This window comes from Anthonomus grandis, chromosome 20 (assembly GCF_022605725.1).
Source record: "Anthonomus grandis grandis chromosome 20, icAntGran1.3, whole genome shotgun sequence".
Lineage (NCBI taxonomy): Eukaryota > Metazoa > Arthropoda > Insecta > Coleoptera > Curculionidae > Anthonomus > Anthonomus grandis.
This window is the reverse complement of record NC_065565.1, coordinates 1,471,405-1,495,090: the sequence shown is the minus strand read 5'-3', so window position 1 is coordinate 1,495,090 and position 23,686 is coordinate 1,471,405.

Genomic DNA, 23,686 nt, shown 5'->3' with positions numbered 1-23,686 from the left:
TATAATAACTAATAGCGTTGGCGATTGTCCCGATTTAATTTTAATTCAATTTTTAGATATAATTTGATTAACCCTAAATGATTTTTAAAAATCTTTTGATGTATTGTGTTTTAAAAAAATAGTCATATCTCACTCAATTACGGTTATCTATTATTTAAATTTATTTTAAAATTAATATTTAGGTTATACAAGATGACCCAAATAATCCTTTTTAAGTTTTGGACATAACCAGGGTTAAAAAAATAGAACAATTAATCCTTATAGCATTGTCCGATTTGATTCCAATTTAATTTTTGAAGTTCATTTGATGTACTGTAAATTATTTTTAAAATTTTTCTTATGAATTGTTTTTTAAAAAAATAATTATATCTCACTATTACTGTTATCTATTATTCGAATATAATTTATATTTACTATTTCGCATATACAAGATAGCCAAATGATGTTTTTTACGGTTTGAACACAACCAGAATTAAGAAAATATAATAACTAATTGCGTTAACGATTGTTTTGATTTATATTTAATTTAATTTTTAGAAATAATTTGGTTAAACCTAAATGATTTTTAAAAATATTTTGATGTATTGTGTTAAAAAAAAATAGTCATATCTCACTCGATTACGGTTATCTATTATTCAAATTTATTTTAAAATTAATATTTAGGTTAAACAAGATGACCCAAATGATCCTTTTTAAGTTTTGGACATAACCAGGGTTAAGAAAATAGAACAATTAATCCTTATAGCATTGTCCGATTTGATTCCAATTTAATTTTTGAAGTTTATTTGATGTACTGTAAATTATTTTTAAAATTTTTCTTATGAATTGTTTTTTAAAAAAATAATTATATCTCACTCTATTACTGTTATCTATTATTCGAATATAATTGAGATTTACTATTTCGCATATACAATATAGCCAAATGATGTTTGTTACGGTTTGAACAAAACCAGAGTTAAGAAAATGTAGTAACTAATAGCGTTAACGATTGTTTTGATTTAATTTTAATTTAATTTTTAGATATAATTTGATTAAACCTAAATGATTTTTAAAAATATTTTGATGTATTGTGTTAAAAAAAAATAGTCATATCTCACTCGATTACGGTTATCTATTATTCAAATTTATTTTAAAATTAATATTTAGGTTATACAAGATGACCCAAATGATCCTTTTTAAGTTTTGGACATAACCAGGGTTAAGAAAATAGGACAATTAATCCTTATAGCATTGTCCGATTTGATTCCAATTTAATTTTTGAAGTTCATTTGATGTACTGTAAATTATTTTTAAAATTCTTCTTATGAATTGTTTTTTAAAAGAAAAAAATTATATCTCAATCTATTACTGTTATCTATTATTCGAATATAATTTAAATTTACTATTTCGCATATACAAGACAGTCAAATGATGTTTTTTACGGTTTGAACAAAACCAGAGTTAAGAAAATGTAATTAATAGCGTTAACGATTGTTCCGATTTAATATTTAGATATAATTTGATTAACCCTAAATGATTTTTAAAAATATTTTAATGTTTTGTGTTTAAGAAAAAGAGTCATATCCCACCCAATTACGGTAATCTATTATTAAAATTTATTTTAAAAAGAATATTTAGGTTATACAAGATGACCCAAATGATCCTTTTTAAGTTTTGGACATAACTAGGGTTAAGAAAATAGAACAATTAATCATTATAGCATTGTCCGATTTGACTCCAATTTAATTTTTAAAGTACATTTAATGTACTGTAAATTATTTTTAAAATTTTTCTTATGAATTGTTTTTTAAAAAAATAATTATATCTCACTCTGTTACTGTTATCTATTATTCGAATATAATTTAAATTTACTATTTCGCATATACAAGATAGCCAAATGATATTTTTTACGGTTTGAACACAACCAGAATTAAGAAAATATAATAAATAATACGTTAACGATTGTTCCGATTTAATTTGATTAACCCTAAATGATTTTTAAAAATATTTTAATGTATTGTGTTTAAGAAAAATAGTCATATCTCACACAATTACGGTTATCTATTATTTAAATTTATTTTAAAATGAATATTTAGGTTATACAAGATGACCCAAATGATCCTTTTTAAGTTTTGGACATAACCAGGGTTAAGAAAATAGAACAATTAATCATTATAGCATTGTCCGATTTAACTCCAATTTAATTTTTAAAGTTCATTTAATGTACTGTAAATTATTTTTAAAATTTTTCTTATGAATTGTTTTTTAAAAAAATAATTATATCTCACTCTGTTACTGTTATCTATTATTCGAATATAATTTAAATTTACTATTTCGCATATACAAGATAGCCAAATGACCTTTTTTACGGTTTGAACACAACCAGAATTAAGAAAATATAATAAATAATAGCGTTAACGATTGTTCCGATTTAATTTTTAGATATAATTTGATTAACCCTAAATGATTTTTAAAAATATTTTAATGTATTGTGTTTAACAAAAATAGTCATATCTCCCACAATTACGGTTATCTATTATTCAAATTTATTCTAAAATGAATATTTAGGTTTTACAAGATGACCCAAATGATCCTTTTTAAGTTTTGGACATAACCAGGGTTAAGAAAATAGAACAATTAATCATTATAGCATTGTCCGATTTGACTCCAATTTAATTTTTGAAGTTCATTTAATGTACTGTAAATTAATTTTAAAATTTTTCTTATGAATTGTTTTTTAAAAAAATAATTATATCTCATCTATTACTGTTATCTATTATTCGAATATAATTTAAATTTACTATTTCGCATATACAAGATAGCCAAATGATATTTTTTACGGTTTGAACACAACCAGAGTTTAGAAAATATAATAACTAATAGCGTTGGCGATTGTCCCGATTTAATTTTAATTCAATTTTTAGATATAATTTGATTAACCCTAAATGATTTTTAAAAATCTTTTGATGTATTGTGTTTTAAAAAAATAGTCATATCTCACTCAACTACGGTTATCTATTATTCAAATTTATTTTAAAATTAATATTTAGGTTATACAAGATGACCCAAATAATCCTTTTTAAGTTTTGGACATAACCAGGGTTAAGAAAATAGAACAATTAATCATTACAGCATTGTCCGATTTGATTCCAATTTAATTTTTAAAGTTCCTTTGATGTACTGTAAATTATTATTAAAATTTTTCTTATCAATTGTTTTTTAAAAAAATAATTATATCTCACTCTATTACTGTTATCTAATATTCGAATATAATTTAAATTTACTATTTCGCATATACAAGATAGCCAAATGATGTTTTTTACGGTTTGAACAAAACCAGAGTTAAGAAAATGTAATTAATAGCGTTAACGATTGTTCCGATTTAATATTTAGATATAATTTGATTAACCCTAAATGATTTTTAAAAATATTTTAATGTATTGTGTTTAAGAAAAATAGTCATATCCCACCCAATTACGTTAATCTATTATTAAAATTTATTTTAAAAAGAATATTTAGGTTACACAAGATGACCCAAATGATCCTTTTTAAGTTTTGGACATAATCAGGGTTAAGAAAATAGAACAATTAATCCTTATAGCATTGTCCGATTTGATTCCAATTTAATTTTTGAAGTTCATTTGATGTACTGTAAATTATTTTTAAAATTGTTCTTATGAATTGTTTTTTAAAAAAATAATTATATCTCACTCTATTACTCTTATCTAATATTCGAATATTATTTAAATTTACTATTTCGCATATACAAGATAGCCAAATGATATTTTTTACGGTTTGAACACAACCAGAGTTTAGAAAATATAATAACTAATAGCGTTGGCGATTGTCCCGATTTAATTTTAATTCAATTTTTTGATATAATTTGATTAACCCTAAATGATTTTTAAAAATCTTTGGATGTATTGTGTTTTAAAAAAATAGTCATATCTCACTCAACTACGGTTATCTATTATTCAAATTTATTTTAAAATTAATATTATTATGAAAATGTAAATACGTTAATTATTCTGCTAGTTTTTGTACAATTTTATTAGTATTCTGTAGTTAAAGTTGATTCGTAGGGTGTCTTTAGGGTTCTACTTACGTTTGGTTTATTATTTTCATCTATAGTGTTTAGTTTTTAAGTAGTTCATCTTGTTTGAGAGCCCCATTTTGGCCCCAATTTAGGTTATTTAGGTTATATTATTGCAAATCCCTGTAGTTCTAATTTTCTAGAATTTGTATACTTGCTTGCTTTGACTGTCAGTATTCTCCTAAAATTATTGGTCTCTTTGGGCAAAAACAATGAAGATAATTCTAAATATTTCGAAACTGTTCCATCGGGTTTTAAAAAGGACGCGCTTCGTGACAAATCATTCAGGTTTAATTGTTTAGTCAGTTTTTACCTTGGAAACAATTAAACGACAGTCAAGACAAGTTAGGTTAGTGTTTTTGACGTTGACAATAAAGGTGTGTTCCCGAATTTCGTTACAATTGGTGTCAGAAGTAAAGGATATTTGGAAGCTCATTTTAGTGGATGCCTTTAATAAGAACTCAGGCCAAGATGGAGACCGAGAAATTGATGGAGCTGCTATTGAGGAAGTTTGACGAGCAAAAAGTAGAACAAGAAGAACGAGAGCGTAAGCAGAGGAAAGAACAAGAAGAACGAGACCGCAAACAAGAAGAAAGAGATCGTAAACAGAAGGAAGAACAAGAAGAACGAGACCGCAAGCAAGAAGAACGAGACCGTAAACAGAAGGAAGAACAAGAAGAACGAGACCGCAAACAAGAAGAAAGAGACCGTAAACAAAAGGAAGAACAAGAAGAACGAGACCGTAAACAGAGGGAAGAACAGGAAGAGCGAGATAAGAAACAGGAAGATTTACTTAAGACAATTAAATCTGACCTGAAGAAAGAAAATGAAGACCTGATTCGAACCATGAAAGATGACTTACTGAATTTAAAAGATAATCTTAAAAAGGAGCAGGAAGAACGAGACAGAAAACAAGAGGAACGAGTTTTACAACTTAAAGAAGATCTGGAGAAGAATCAGAAACAGTTAATGACTAACTTTGAAGCAACAGTAGAAGAAGAATTGGGACAAGTACAAAAAAAGATCCAAGAACTAGAGATGAAAGTAAAACAGACCCCTCTTTATCCCGATCCTAGAATGCAAACAATGATGAAAGTAAAGCCACCAAAATTCGACGGCAAAGAAGCATGGAGTACCTATTTAAATCAATTTGAGGCCGCTGCTAGGGGAAATCGCTGGGATAACGAAGAAAAGGCAATCAATCTTAAGCTAAGCCTTAGAGGAGAAGCTACAGAAATATTAAGAATGGTGCCATCTGAGGATCAGCTCAATTTCGACGTACTGGTGCGTACCTTAGAGATGAGATACGGTGAAGCCCATCTACAACAAGTGTACCAGGCTCAATTGAAATCTAGAAGACAACAACCCGAGGAAGGACTTCAACAGTTTGAGGCCGATGTTGCTCGATTAGTAAATCTGGCTTACCCTTCAGCCCCAACAGAGTTCCGAGAACAAATTTCTATAAATTATTTTATTGACGGAGTTCGAGATCCAGATACTAACCACGCCCTAAGGATGGCTCATCATAAAAGTATTTCAGAAGCTTTGGCCCATGGACTAGAGTATGAGGCAGCTTTTCAAGCAACTAGAAGGCAGACACGAATAAGACAAATCAGAACTCCGGAAAGTGATCTCGAAGATCGCCTAAAGAAGATTGAATCATTATTAGCGAGGAAACCTAAAAGACCATTGCAATGCTGGAATTGTAATGAGGAGGGGCACCTTAAACGTCAATGCCCGAAGCCTTTAAGAGATCCAAGGAACCAGGAAAACTTCAACTAGTCAGCTTTATGGGGCGTAAGCTGGCTGGGTGCTACCAAGCCCCACGTATAAGACTAAACCGGCTGCCACATCCTGGAGAGAGCTTGGTAGTACCGGGAAAAATATGCGGCCGTGAATGTGAGATGGTAGTGGATACAGGATCAAGTCATACTATCGTGAAGCCGAACATCGTAGCACACTGTAGGCTTTCAGCACCACCCAATTTAATTCTGGAGTCTGCAAATGGAAAAAGGATCCCGATTCTTGGATTGCATGAAGCTACAGTCACCATTGGCTTAACAACATTTCAACAGCCAGTATTAGTGGCAGAAATCATGGATGATGTCATATTAGGATTAGATGTTATGAATGCTCAGCAGTTTAAAATGGATGTATATAACAGGATATTGACGACGAGAAATGAAGAGATTTTTATGCACCACCTATATGAAGATAAAGTAAATACCAGAGTCGTTAAGTTATTCAAGGATATTACCATACCAGCAAATTCAGAGGTGGTGATTAATGCTACAACTGGAGGAAAAGAGGGAGAAACTGTTTTGATTGAGCCCATGGAAAACTGCAAACTATATGGTAAAGGAATTTTTCCAGCCAAGACTTTATCTACGCAGAAGAAATCTACTGTTTTGGTTCGAATGGTAAATTTAAAAGGATATGATCAACACCTGAAACAAGGAGAGAACATTGGCGTATGCTCTGAAGTAGTGGCAGTCATGAAAAATGCTGATAGAAGTCGTTATTCAAACAGACCTTTTCCTGTATGTTTACAAAACCTATTTGAAGAATCATCTGCCAATTTAACCATGGACCAGTGTAGTAAATTGCGACGTCTTCTTGAAGAAAATCAAGATGTGTTTTCCTTGCACGATAATGACCTGGGAAGAACTGATTTGGTGCAGCATCGAATTAACACTGGAGACAATGCTCCGATTAAACAAGCACCTCGAAGAATTCCGATAGCTAAACAAGGAGAAGTTTCCTCAATGCTTCAAGAAATGAGGACACAAGGAGTGATAGAACCTTCTCAGAGTCCTTGGACATCTCCAGTTGTGCTAGTAAAGAAAAAGGATGGATCCACTAGATTTTGTGTAGACTATCGGCGACTGAATGACATTACCAAGAAAGACAGTTATCCCCTACCAAGAATTGACGACACCCTGGACACGTTATCAGGTTCACAATGGTTCTCAACACTCGATCTAAAGAGTGGATACTGGCAGGTAAAGATGCATCCAGAAGATAAAGAAAAGACCGCATTCTCGACTGGAACGGGACTTTGGCAGTTTACAGTAATGCCCTTTGGACTCTGCAATGCTCCAGCTACGTTTGAGAGACTTATGGAAACAGTTTTACGTGGAATGACTTGGGAATCATGTTTAGTTTATCTGGATGACGTCATCATACTGGGAAAAACATTTGAAGATCATTTAAAGAATATTCAAGAGGTATTTGTTAAACTGCGAGAGGCCAACCTGAAGCTAAGTCCTAAAAAATGTTGCTTATTTCAAAAAGAAGTTCGATACCTTGGCCATGTAATATCAGAAAAAGGTGTCAAGACTGATCCAGATAAAGTAGAGGCAATCGAAAATTGGCCACGACCCACTGATAAACACCAGTTAAGAAGCTTTCTGGGTCTTTGTACCTATTACAGAAGATTTGTAAGAAATTTCGCTAATCTTGCAAAGCCTCTACATAAGCTCACGGAGGACAAAATGGTATTTAGTTGGTCAACAGACTGTGAAGAAGCATTTCAACGGTTAAAAAGAGCACTATGCACATCTCCAATTTTAACATATCCGATTCCTGGACAACCTTTTATTTTGGATACCGATGCGAGTAATGTTGGAATTGGGGCCGTTCTATCACAAAAATATGAAGATGGCGAGCACGTGATAGCTTATTTCAGTAAAACGTTATCAAAACCAGAAAGAAACTATTGTGTCACCAGACGAGAGCTATTGTCAGCAGTAAAAGCTATTGAACATTTCCATAAATATTTGTATGGTCAACGATTTATCCTTAGAACCGACCATGCTTCGTTGAAATGGCTGTTTCAGTTTAAAAATCCCGAAGGACAAATAGCAAGGTGGCTTCAACGATTACAAGAGTATGACTTTACAATAGAACATAGGAAAGGCGCATATCACCAAAATGCCGATGCTTTATCGAGAAGACCCTGTATTGAAACATGTCAACATTGTTTTAAAAAGGAATCAAAACAGCATCCAGAGATATTTACTTGTAATCGTATTGGCCTTCACAGTTCTAAAGAGTGGGATGTAGCTAGTTTAATCCAAGATCAGTGTGATGACCCAGTATTTGGTCTTATTTACGAACTGAAATCTCGAGAAATTTCAAAACCAGAATGGAAAGACATTTCTGACAAATCTCCAGAACTTAAAGCTTATTGGTCTCAATGGAATTCATTGGTTATAAAAGATGGATTATTAAAAAGAGTCTGGGAGAGCGTTGATGGAAAAGAAAAGACATATCTGACAGTCCTTCCTCGAAAACGTATTCCGGAAGTCCTTGAAGCTGTTCATGGCGGTGTCGGCGGAGGACATTTTGGAGTTAGTAAGACCTTGGCAAAAGTGAGAGAACGGTTTTACTGGCTGAACAGTCATCAAGATGTTGAACGCTGGTGCCGACAGTGTGAGCAGTGTTCGTCAAGCAAGGGCCCAAAAACCCGGACAAGAGGAAAGATGATGCAGTATCTTGTTGGTGCACCCTTTGAACGAATTGCCATAGACGTAGCAGGACCCTTTCCTACTAGTAGCTCCGGAAACCGATATGCTCTTGTTGCTATGGATTACTTTAGTAAGTGGCCCGAGGTGTATCCGATTCCAAACCAAGAAGCAACGACAGTAGCTGAAGTGCTGTTCCAGAACTGGATTTGTCGATTTGGTGTACCCAGAGAAATACATTCAGACCAAGGAAGGAACTTTGAGTCACAAATATTCCAACAAGTATGCCAGTTGCTGGGAATCAATAAGACCCGTACAACCCCACTACACCCTCAGTCTGATGGAATGGTTGAAAGATTTAACCGCACATTTGAAACCTATTTAAAGATGGTAGTAAACTCTAAGCAAACCGACTGGGATACCTGTATACAACCATTCCTATTGGCATATCGTTCTTCTATCCACAAGTCAACTGGAAAAAGCCCGGCAAAAGTTGTCTACGGTGATGAACTTCGTTTACCTTTGGACATTATTACTGGAAGACCCCATAAGTCTGAAACCCTTGAGGAGTACGTCGACCATTTACAAGAGCGTTTACAAATTGTTCACGAACAAGTACGGGATAAACTTCATCTAGAAAGTAACAGAATGAAATCACGTTATGACATAAAGGCAAATTCTACCGGTTTTAATCCTGGGGATAAAGTCTGGTTATACAATCCACGGAGGACGAAGGGCAAGTCACCAAAGCTCCAGAAGGATTGGGAAGGTCCATTCAATGTGGTCACCAGAATCAACGACGTGGTGTACCGTATCCAACGACATCCGACAGCGAAGATGAAAATTGTAAACATCGTCCGGCTAGCGCCCTATCATGACTCAGGTGGTCCCATGTTTGATCGGGACGATCAAACTTGAGAGGGGAGCAGTATTATGAAAATGTAAATACGTTAATTATTCTGCTAGTTTTTGTACAATTTTATTAGTATTCTGTAGTTAAAGTTGATTCGTAGGGTTTCTTTAGGGTTCTACTTACGTTTGGTTTATTATTTTCATCTATAGTGTTTAGTTTTTAAGTAGTTCATCTTGTTTGAGAGCCCCATTTTGGCCCCAATTTAGGTTATTTAGGTTATATTATTTCAAATCCCTTTAGTTCTAATTTTCTAGAATTTGTATACTTGCTTGCTTTGACTGTCAGTATTCTCCTAAAATTATTGGTCTCTTTGGGCAAAAACAATGAAGATAATTCTAAATATTTCGAAACTGTTCCATCGGGTTTTAAAAAGGACGCGCTTCGTGACAAATCATTCAGTTTTAATTGTTTAGTCAGTTTTTACCTTGGAAACAATTAAACGACAGTCAAGACAAGTTAGGTTAGTGTTTTTGACGTTGACAATAAAGGTGTGTTCCCGAATTTCGTTACAATATTTAGGTTATACAAGATGACCCAAATAATCCTTTTTAAGTTTTGGACATAACCAGGGTTAAGAAAATAGAACAATTAATCATTACAGCATTGTCCGATTTGATTCCAATTTAATTTTTAAAGTTCCTTTGATGTACTGTAAATTATTATTAAAATTTTTCTTATCAATTGTTTTTTAAAAAAATAATTATATCTCACTCTATTATTGTTATCTAATATTCGAATATAATTTAAATTTACTATTTCGCATATACAAGATAGCCAAATGATGTTTTTTACGGTTTGAACAAAACCAGAGTTAAGAAAATGTAATTAATAGCGTTAACGATTGTTCCGATTTAATATTTAGATATAATTTGATTAACCCTAAATGATTTTTAAAAATATTTTAATGTATTGTGTTTAAGAAAAATAGTCATATCCCACAAAATTACGTTAATCTATTATTAAAATTTATTTTAAAAAGAATATTTAGGTTACACAAGATGACCCAAATGATCCTTTTTAAGTTTTGGACATAACTAGGGTTAAGAAAATAGAACAATTAATCATTATAGCATTGTCCGATTTGACTCCAATTTAATTTTTAAAGTTCATTTGATGTACTGTAAATTATTTTCAAAATTTTTCTTATGAATTGTTTTTTAAAAAAATAATTATATCTCACTCTGTTACTGTTATCTAATATTCGAATATAATTTAAATTTACTATTTCGCATATACAAGATAGCCAAATGATATTTTTTACGGTTTAAACACAACCAGAGTTTAGAAAATATAATAATTAATAGCGTTGGCGATTGTCCCGATTTAATTTTAATTCAATTTTTAGATATAATTTGATTAACCCTAAATGATTTTTAAAAATCTTTTGATGTATTGTGTTAAAAAAAAATAGTCATATCTCACTCGATTACGGTTATCTATTATTCAAATTTATTTTAAAATTAATATTTAGGTTAAACAAGATGACCCAAATGATCCTTTTTAAGTTTTGGACATAACCAGGGTTAAGAAAATAGAACAATTAATCCTTATAGCATTGTCCGATTTGATTCCAATTTAATTTTTGAAGTTTATTTGATGTACTGTAAATTATTTTTAAAATTTTTCTTATGAATTGTTTTTTAAAAAAATAATTATATCTCACTCTATTACTGTTATCTATTATTCGAATATAATTTAAATTTACTATTTCGCATATACAAGATAGCCAAATGATGTTTTTTACGGTTTAAACAAAACCAGAGTTAAGAAAATGTAATTAATAGCGTTAACGATTGTTCCGATTTAATATTTAGATATAATTTGATTAACCCTAAATGATTTTTAAAAATATTTTAATGTATTGTGTTTAAGAAAAAGAGTCATATCCCACCCAATTACGGTAATCTATTATTAAAATTTATTTTAAAAAGAATATTTAGGTTATACAAGATGACCCAAATGATCCTTTTTAAGTTTTGGACAAAACTAGGGATAAGAAAATAGAACAATTAATCATTATAGCATTGTCCGATTTGACTCCAATTTAATTTTTAAAGTTCATTTCATGTACTGTAAATTATTTTCAAAATTTTTCTTATGAATTGTTTTTTAAAAAAATAATTATATCTCACTCTGTTACTGTTATCTATTATTCGAATATAATTTAAATTTACTATTTCGCATATACAAGATAGCCAAATGATGTTTTTTACGGTTTGAACACAACCAGAATTAAGAAAATATAATAAATAATAGCGTTAACGATTGTTCCGATTTAATTTTTAGATATAATTTGATTAACCCTAAATGATTTTTAAAAATATTTTAATGTATTGTGTTTAACAAAAATAGTCATATCTCCCACAATTACGGTTATCTATTATTCAAATTTATTTTAAAATGAATATTTAGATTATACAAAATGACCCAAATGATCATTTTTAAGTTTTGGACATAACAAGGGTTTAGAAAATAGAACAATTAATCATTATAGCATTGTCCGATTTGACTCCAATTTAATTTTTAAAGTTCATTTGATGTACTGTAAATTATTTTTAAAATTCTTCTTATGAATTGTTTTTTAAAAAAATAATTATATCTCACTCTATTACTGTTATCTAATATTCGAATATAATTTAAATTTACTATTTCGCATATACAAGATAGCCAAATGATATTTTTTACGGTTTAAACACAACCAGAGTTTAGAAAATATAATAACTAATAGCGTTGGCGATTGTCCCGATTTAATTTTAATTCAATTTTTAGATATAATTTGATTAACCCTAAATGATTTTTAAAAATCTTTTGATGTATTGTGTTTTAAAAAAATAGTCATATCTCACTCAATTACGGTTATCTATTATTTAAATTTATTTTAAAATTAATATTTAGGTTATACAAGATGACCCAAATAATCCTTTTTAAGTTTTGGACATAACCAGGGTTAAAAAAATAGAACAATTAATCCTTATAGCATTGTCCGATTTGATTCCAATTTAATTTTTGAAGTTCATTTGATGTACTGTAAATTATTTTTAAAATTTTTCTTATGAATTGTTTTTTAAAAAAATAATTATATCTCACTATTACTGTTATCTATTATTCGAATATAATTTATATTTACTATTTCGCATATACAAGATAGCCAAATGATGTTTTTTACGGTTTGAACACAACCAGAATTAAGAAAATATAATAACTAATTGCGTTAACGATTGTTTTGATTTAATTTTAATTTAATTTTTAGAAATAATTTGGTTAAACCTAAATGATTTTTAAAAATATTTTGATGTATTGTGTTAAAAAAAAATAGTCATATCTCACTCGATTACGGTTATCTATTATTCAAATTTATTTTAAAATTAATATTTAGGTTAAGCAAGATGACCCAAATGATCCTTTTTAAGTTTTGGACATAACCAGGGTTAAGAAAATAGAACAATTAATCCTTATAGCATTGTCCGATTTGATTCCAATTTAATTTTTGAAGTTTATTTGATGTACTGTAAATTATTTTTAAAATTTTTCTTATGAATTGTTTTTTAAAAAAATAATTATATCTCACTCTATTACTGTTATCTATTATTCGAATATAATTTAAATTTACTATTTCGCATATACAAGATAGCCAAATGATGTTTTTTACGGTTTAAACAAAACCAGAGTTAAGAAAATGTAATTAATAGCGTTAACGATTGTTCCGATTTAATATTTAGATATAATTTGATTAACCCTAAATGATTTTTAAAAATATTTTAATGTATTGTGTTTAAGAAAAAGAGTCATATCCCACCCAATTACGGTAATCTATTATTAAAATTTATTTTAAAAAGAATATTTAGGTTATACAAGATGACCCAAATGATCCTTTTTAAGTTTTGGACATAACTAGGGATAAGAAAATAGAACAATTAATCATTATAGCATTGTCCGATTTGACTCCAATTTAATTTTTAAAGTTCATTTAATGTACTGTACATTATTTTTAAAATTTTTCTTATGAATTGTTTTTTAAAAAAATAATCATATCTCACTCTATTACTGTTATTTATTATTCGAATATAATTGAGATTTACTATTTCGCATATACAATATAGCCAAATGATGTTTTTTACGGTTTGAACAAAACCAGAGTTAAGAAAATGTAGTAACTAATAGCGTTAACGATTGTTTTGATTTAATTTTAATTTAATTTTTAGATATAATTTGATTAAACCTAAATGATTTTTAAAAATATTTTGATGTATTGTGTTAAAAAAAAATAGTCATATCTCACTCGATTACGGTTATCTATTATTCAAATTTATTTTAAAATGAATATTTAGGTTATACAAGATGACCCAAATGATCCTTTTTAAGTTTTGGACATAACCAGGGTTAAGAAAATAGGACAATTAATCCTTATAGCATTGTCCGATTTGATTCCAATTTAATTTTTGAAGTTCATTTGATGTACTGTAAATTATTTTTAAAATTCTTCTTATGAATTGTTTTTTAAAAGAAAAAAATTATATCTCAATCTATTACTGTTATCTATTATTCGAATATAATTTAAATTTACTATTTCGCATATACAAGACAGTCAAATGATGTTTTTTACGGTTTGAACAAAACCAGAGTTAAGAAAATGTAATTAATAGCGTTAACGATTGTTCCGATTTAATATTTAGATATAATTTGATTAACCCTAAATGATTTTTAAAAATATTTTAATGTATTGTGTTTAAGAAAAAGAGTCATATCCCACCCAATTACGGTAATCTATTATTAAAATTTATTTTAAAAAGAATATTTAGGTTATACAAGATGACCCAAATGATCCTTTTTAAGTTTTGGACATAACTAGGGTTAAGAAAATAGAACAATTAATCATTATAGCATTGTCCGATTTGACTCCAATTTAATTTTTAAAGTACATTTAATGTACTGTAAATTATTTTTAAAATTTTTCTTATGAATTGTTTTTTAAAAAAATAATTATATCTCACTCTGTTACTGTTATCTATTATTCGAATATAATTTAAATTTACTATTTCGCATATACAAGATAGCCAAATGATATTTTTTACGGTTTGAACACAACCAGAATTAAGAAAATATAATAAATAATACGTTAACGATTGTTCCGATTTAATTTGATTAACCCTAAATGATTTTTAAAAATATTTTAATGTATTGTGTTTAAGAAAAATAGTCATATCTCACACAATTACGGTTATCTATTATTTAAATTTATTTTAAAATGAATATTTAGGTTATACAAGATGACCCAAATGATCCTTTTTAAGTTTTGGACATAACCAGGGTTAAGAAAATAGAACAATTAATCATTATAGCATTGTCCGATTTAACTCCAATTTAATTTTTAAAGTTCATTTAATGTACTGTAAATTATTTTTAAAATTTTTCTTATGAATTGTTTTTTAAAAAAATAATTATATCTCACTCTGTTACTGTTATCTATTATTCGAATATAATTTAAATTTACTATTTCGCATATACAAGATAGCCAAATGACCTTTTTTACGGTTTGAACACAACCAGAATTAAGAAAATATAATAAATAATAGCGTTAACGATTGTTCCGATTTAATTTTTAGATATAATTTGATTAACCCTAAATGATTTTTAAAAATATTTTAATGTATTGTGTTTAACAAAAATAGTCATATCTCCCACAATTACGGTTATCTATTATTCAAATTTATTCTAAAATGAATATTTAGGTTTTACAAGATGACCCAAATGATCCTTTTTAAGTTTTGGACATAACCAGGGTTAAGAAAATAGAACAATTAATCATTATAGCATTGTCCGATTTGACTCCAATTTAATTTTTAAAGTTCATTTAATGTACTGTAAATTAATTTTAAAATTTTTCTTATGAATTGTTTTTTAAAAAAATAATTATATCTCATCTATTACTGTTATCTATTATTCGAATATAATTTAAATTTACTATTTCGCATATACAAGATAGCCAAATGATGTTTTTTACGCTTTAAACACAACCAGAATTAAGAAAATATAATAACTAATTGCGTTAACGATTGTTTTGATTTAATTTTAATTTAATTTTTAGATATAATTTGATTAAACCTAAATGATTTTTAAAAATATTTTGATGTATTGTGTTAAAAAAAAATAGTCATGTCTCACTCGATTACGGTGATCTATTATTCAAATTCATTTTAAAATTAATATTTAGGTTATACAAGATGACCCAAATGATCCTTTTTAAGTTTTGGACATAACCAGGTATAAGAAAATAGAACAATTAATCCTTATAGCATTGTCCGATTTGATTCCAATTTAATTTTTGAAGTTCATTTGATGTACTGTAAATTATTTTTAAAATTTTTCTTATGAATTGTTTTTTAAAAAAATAATTATATCTCACTCTGTTACTGTTATCTATTATTCGAATATAATTTAAATTTACTATTTCGCATATACAAGATAGCCAAATGATTTTTTTTACGGTTTGAACACAACCAGAATTAAGAAAATATAATAAATAATAGCGTTAACGATTGTTCCGATTTAATTTTTAGATATAATTGGATTAACCCTAAATGATTTTTAAAAATATTTTAATGTATTGTGTTTAAGAAAAAGAGTCATATCCCACCCAATTACGGTAATCTATTATTAAAATTTATTTTAAAATGAATATTTAGGTTATACAAGATGACCCAAATGATCCTTTTTAAGTTTTGGACATAACCAGGGTTAAGAAAATAGAACAATTAATCATTATAGCATTGTCCGATTTAACTCCAATTTAATTTTTAAAGTTCATTTAATGTACTGTAAATTATTTTTAAAATTTTTCTTATGAATTGTTTTTTAAAAAAATAATTATATCTCACTCTGTTACTGTTATCTATTATTCGAATATAATTTAAATTTACTATTTCGCATATACAAGATAGCCAAATGATTTTTTTTACGGTTTGAACACAACCAGAATTAAGAAAATATAATAAATAATAGCGTTAACGATTGTTCCGATTTAATTTTTAGATATAATTGGATTAACCCTAAATGATTTTTAAAAATATTTTAATGTATTGTGCTTAACAAAAATAGTCATATCTCCCACAATTACGGTTATCTATTATTCAAATTTATTTTAAAATGAATATTTAGGTTTTACAAGATGACCCAAATGATCCTTTTTAAGTTTTGGACATAACCAGGGTTAAAAAAATAGAACAATTAATCCTTATAGCATTGTCCGATTTGATTCCAATTTAATTTTTGAAGTTCATTTGATGTACTGTAAATTATTTTTAAAATTCTTCTTATGAATTGTTTTTTAAAAAAATAATTATATCTCACTCTATTACTGTTATCTAATATTCGAATATAATTTAAATTTACTATTTTGCATATACAAGATAGCCAAATGATATTTTTTACGATTTGAACACAACCAGAGTTAACAAAATGTAATGACTAATAGCGTTAACAATTGTTCCGATTTAATTTTTAGATATAATTTGATTAACCCTAAATGATTTTTAAAAATATTTTGATGGATTGTGCTTAAAAAAATAGTCATATCTCACTCAATTACGGTTATCTATAATTCAAATTTATTTTAAAATTAATATTTAGGTTATACAAGATGACCCAAATGATCCTTTTTAAGTTTTGGACATAACCAGGGTTAAGAAAATAGAACAATTAATCATTACAGCATTGTCCGATTTGATTCCAATTTAATTTTTGAAGTTCATTTGATGTACTGTAAATTATTTTTAAAATTCTTTTTATGAATTGTTTTTTAAAAAAATAATTATATCTCACTCTATTACTGTTATCTAATATTCGAATATAATTTAAATTTACTATTTCGCATATACAAGATAGCCAAATGATATTTTTTACGATTTGAACACAACCAGGGTTAACAAAATGTAATGACTAATAGCGTTAACGATTGTTCCGATTTAATTTTTAGATATAATTTGATTAACTCTAAATGATTTTTAAAAATATTTTAATGTATTGTGTTTAACAAAAATAGTAATATCTCACCCAATTACGGTTATCTAATATTCAAATTTATTTTAAAATTAATATTTAGGTTATACAAGGTGACACAAATGATCCTTTTTAAGTTTTAGACATAACCAGGGTTAAGAAAATAGAACAATTAATTTGATTAACACTAAATGATTTTTAAAAATATTTTGATGTATTGTGTTTTAAAAAAATAGTCATATCTCACTGAATTACGGTTATCTATTATTTAAATTTATTTTAAAATTAATATTTAGGTTATACAAGATGACCCAAATTATCCTTTTTAAGTTTTGGACATAACCAGGGTTAAGAAAATAGAACAATTAATCCTTATAGCATTGTCTGATTTGATTCCAATTTAATTTTTGAAGTTCATTTGATGTACTGTAAATTATTTTTAAAATTCTTCTTATGAATTGTTTTTTAAAAAAATAATCATATCTCATCTATTACTGTTATCTATTATTCGAATATAATTTAAATTTACTATTTCGCATATACAAGATAGCCAAATGATGTTTTTTACGGTTTGAACACAACCAGAGTTTAGAAAATATAATAACTAATAGCGTTGGCGATTGTTCCGATTTAATTTTAATTCAATTTTTAGATATAATTTGATTAACCCTAAATGATTTTTAAAAATCTTTTGATGTATTGTGTTTAAAAAAATAGTCATATCTCACTCAATTACGGTTATCTATTATTCAAATTTATTTTAAAATTAATAATTAGGTTATACAAGATGACCCAAATAATCCTTTTTAAGTTTTGGACATAACCAGGGTTAAGAAAATAGAACAATTAATCCTTATAGCATTGTCCGATTTGATTCCAATTTAATTTTTAAAGTTCATTTGATGTACTGTAAATTATTATTAAAATTTTTCTTATCAATTGTTTTTTAAAAAAATAATTATATCTCACTCTATTACTGTTATCTATTATTCGAATATAATTTAAATTTACTATTCCGCATATACAAGATAGCCAAATGATGTTTTTTACGGTTTGAACAAAACCAGAGTTAAGAAAATGTAATTAATATCGTTAACGATTGTTCCGATTTAATATTTAGATATAATTTGATTAACCCTAAATGATTTTTAAAAATATTTTAATGTATTGTGTTTAAGAAAAATAGTCATATCCCACCCAATTACGTTAATCTATTATTAAAATTTATTTTAAAAAGAATATTTAGGTTACACAAGATGACCCAAATGATCCTTTTTAAGTTTTGGACATAACTAGGGTTAAGAAAATAGAACAATTAATCATTATAGCATTGTCCGATTTGACTCCAATTTAATTTTTAAAGTTCATTTAATGTACTCTAAATTATTTTCAAAATTTTTCTTATGAATTGTTTTTTAAAAAAATAATTATATCTCACTCTGTTACTGTTATCTATTATTCGAATATAATTTAAATTTACTATTTCGCATATACAAGATAGCCAAATGATGTTTTTTACGGTTTGAACACAACCAGAATTAAGAAAATATAATAAATAATAGCGTTAACGATTGTTCCGATTTAATTTTTAGATATAATTTGATTAACCCTAAATGATTTTTAAAAATATTTTAATGTATTGTGTTTAACAAAAATAGTCATATCTCCCACAATTACGGTTATCTATTATTCAAATTTATTTTAAAATGAATATTTAGATTATACAAAATGACCCAAATGATCATTTTTAAGTTTTGGACATAACAAGGGTTTAGAAAATAGAACAATTAATCATTATAGCATTGTCCGATTTGACTCCAATTTAATTTTTAAAGTTCATTTGATGTACTGTAAATTATTTTTAAAATTCTTCTTATGAATTGTTTTTAAAAAAAATAATTATATCTCACTCTATTACTGTTATCTAATATTCAAATATAATTTAAATTTACTATTTCGCATATACAAGATAGCCAAATGATATTTTTTACGGTTTAAACACAACCAGAGTTTAGAAAATATAATAACTAATAGCGTTGGCGATTGTCCCGATTTAATTTTAATTCAATTTTTAGATATAATTTGATTAACCCTAAATGATTTTTAAAAATCTTTTGATGTATTGTGTTTTAAAAAAATAGTCATATCTCACTCAATTACGGTTATCTATTATTTAAATTTATTTTAAAATTAATATTTAGGTTATACAAGATGACCTAAATTATCCTTTTTAAGTTTTGGACATAACCAGGGTTAAGAAAATAGAACAATTAATCCTTATAGCATTGTCCGATTTGATTCCAATTTAATTTTTGAAGTTCATTTGATGTACTGTAAATTATTTTTAAAATTCTTCTTATGAATTGTTTTTTAAAAAAATAATTATATCTCACTCTATTACTGTTATCTAATATTCGAATATAATTTAAATTTACTATTTCGTATATACAAGATAGCCAAATGATATTTTTTACGGTTTGAACACAACCAGAGTTAACAAAATGTAATAACTAATAGCGTTAACGATTGTTCCGATTTAATTTTTAGATATTTGATTAACCCTAAATGATTTTTAAAAATATTTTGATGGATTGTGCTTAAAAAAATAGTCATATCTCACTCAATTAAGGTTATCTATAATTCAAATTTATTTTTAAATTACCATTTAGGTTATACAAGATGACCCAAATAATCCTTTTTAAGTTTTGGACATAACCAGGGTTAAGAAAATAGAACAATTAATCCTTATAGCATTGTCCGATTTGATTCCAATTTAATTTTTGAAGTTCATTTGATGTACTGTAAATTATTTTTAAAATTTTTCTTATGAATTGTTTTTCAAAAAAATAATTATATCTCACTCTATTACTGTTATCTATTATTCGAATATAATTTATATTTACTATTTCGCATATACAAGATAGCCAAATGATGTTTTTTACGGTTTGAACACAACCAGAATTAAGAAAATATAATAACTAATTGCGTTAACGATTGTTTTGATTTAATTTTAATTTAATTTTTAGAAATAATTTGGTTAAACCTAAATGATTTTTAAAAATATTTTAATGTATTGTGTTTAAGAAAAAGAGTCATATCCCACCCAATTACGGTAATCTATTATTAAAATTTATTTTAAAAAGAATATTTAGGTTATACAAGATGACCCAAATGATCCTTTTTAAGTTTTGGACATAACCAGGGTTAAGAAAATAGGACAATTAATCCTTATAGCATTGTCCGATTTGATTCCAATTTAATTTTTAAAGTTCATTTGATGTACTGTAAATTATTTTTAAAATTTTTCTTATGAATTGTTTTTCAAAAAAATAATTATATCTCACTCTATTACTGTTATCTATTATTCGAATATAATTTATATTTACTATTTCGCATATACAAGATAGCCAAATGATGTTTTTTACGGTTTGAACACAACCAGAATTAAGAAAATATAATAACTAATTGCGTTAACGATTGTTTTGATTTAATTTTAATTTAATTTTTAGAAATAATTTGGTTAAACCTAAATGATTTTTAAAAATATTTTGATGTATTGTGTTAAAAAAAAATAGTCATATCTCACTCGATTACGGTTATCTATTATTCAAATTTATTTTAAAATTAATATTTAGGTTATACAAGATGACCCAAATGATCCTTTTTAAGTTTTGGACATAACCAGGGTTAAGAAAATAGGACAATTAATCCTTATAGCATTGTCCGATTTGATTCCAATTTAATTTTTGAAGTTCATTTGATGTACTGTAAATTATTTTTAAAATTCTTCTTATGAATTGTTTTTAAAAAAAAAAAATTATATCTCAATCTATTACTGTTATCTATTATTCGAATATAATTTAAATTTACTATTTCGCATATACAAGACAGCCAAATGATGTTTTTTACGGTTTGAACAAAACCAGAGCTAAGAAAATGTAATTAATAGCGTTAACGATTGTTCCGATTTAATATTTAGATATATTTTGATTAACCCTAAATGATTTTTAAAAATATTTTAATGTATTGTGTTTAAGAAAAAGAGTCATATCCCACCCAATTACGGTAATCTATTATTAAAATTTATTTTAAAAAGAATATTTAGGTTATACAAGATGACCCAAATGATCCTTTTTAAGTTTTGGACATAACTAGGGTTAAGAAAATAGAACAATTAATCATTATAGCATTTTCCGATTTGACTCCAATTTAATTTTTAAAGTTCATTTAATGTACTGTAAATTATTTTTAAAATTTTTCTTATGAATTGTTTTTTAAAAAAATAATCATATCTCACTCTATTACTGTTATTTATTATTCGAATATAATTGAGATTTACTATTTCGCATATACAATATAGCCAAATGATGTTTTTTACGGTTTGAACAAAACCAGAGTTAAGAAAATGTAGTAACTAATAGCGTTAACGATTGTTTTGATTTAATTTTAATTTAATTTTTAGATATAATTTGATTAAACCTAAATGATTTTTAAAAATATTTTGATGTATTGTGTTAAAAAAAAATAGTCATATCTCACTCGATTACGGTTATCTATTATTCAAATTTTTTTTAAAATTAATATTTAGGTTATACAAGATGACCCAAATGATCCTTTTTAAGTTTTGGACATAACCAGGGTTAAGAAAATAGGACAATTAATCCTTATAGCATTGTCCGATTTGATTCCAATTTAATTTTTGAAGTTCATTTGATGTACTGTAAATTATTTTTAAAATTTTTCTTATGAATTGTTTTTCAAAAAAATAATTATATCTCACTCTATTACTGTTATCTATTATTCGAATATAATTTATATTTACTATTTCGCATATACAAGATAGCCAAATGATGTTTTTTACGCTTTGAACACAACCAGAATTAAGAAAATATAATAACTAATTGCGTTAACGATTGTTTTGATTTAATTTTAATTTAATTTTTAGATATAATTTGATTAACCCTAAATGATTTTTAAAAATATTTTGATGGATTGTGCTTAAAAAAATAGTCATATCTCACTCAATTACGGTTATCTATAATTCAAATTTATTTTTAAATTACTATTTAGGTTATACAAGATGACCCAAATGATCCTTTTTAAGTTTTGGACATAACCAGGGTTAAGAAAATAGAACAATTAATCATTACAGCATTGTCCGATTTGATTCCAATTTAATTTTTGAAGTTCATTTGATGTACTGTAAATTATTTTTAAAATTCTTCTTATGAATTGTTTTTTAAAAAAATAATTATATCTCACTCTATTACTGTTATCTAATATTCGAATATAATTTAAATTTACTATTTCGCATATACAAGATAGCCAAATGATATTTTTTACGATTTGAACACAACCAGGGTTAACAAAATGTAATGACTAATAGCGTTAACGATTGTTCCGATTTAATTTTTAGATATAATTTGATTAACTCTAAATGATTTTTAAAAATATTTTAATGTATTGTGTTTAACAAAAATAGTAATATCTCACCCAATTACGGTTATCTATTATTCAAATTTTTTTTAAAATTAATATTTAGGTTATACAAGATGACCCAAATGTACCTTTTTAAGTTTTGGACATAACCAGGTATAAGAAAATAGAACAATTAATCCTTATAGCATTGTCCGATTTGATTCCAATTTAATTTTTGAAGTTCATTTGATGTACTGTAAATTATTTTTAAAATTCTTCTTATGAATTATTTTTAAAAAAAATATATATATCTCACTCTATTACTGTTATCTAATATTCGAATATAATTTAAATTTACTATTTCGCATATACATGATAGCCAAATGATGTTTTTTACGGTTTGAACACAACCAGAGTTAAGAAAATGTAATAACTAATAGCGTTAACGATTGTTCCGATTTAATTTTTAGATATAATTTGATTAACCCTAAATGATTTTTAAAAATATTTTAATGTATTGTGTTTAAAAAAAAAATAGTCATATCTCACTTAATTACGGTTATCTATTATTCAAATTTATTTTAAAATTAATATTTAGGTTATACAAGATGACCCAAATGATCCTTTTTAAGTTTTGGACTAGCCAGAGTTAAGAAAATAGAACAATTAATCATTATAGCAGTGTCCGATTTGATTCCAATTTAATTTTTAAAGTTCATTTGATGTACTGTAAATTATTTTTAAAATTCTTCTTATGAATTGTTTTTAAAAAAAATAATTATATCTCACTCTATTACTGTTATCTAATATTCGAATATAATT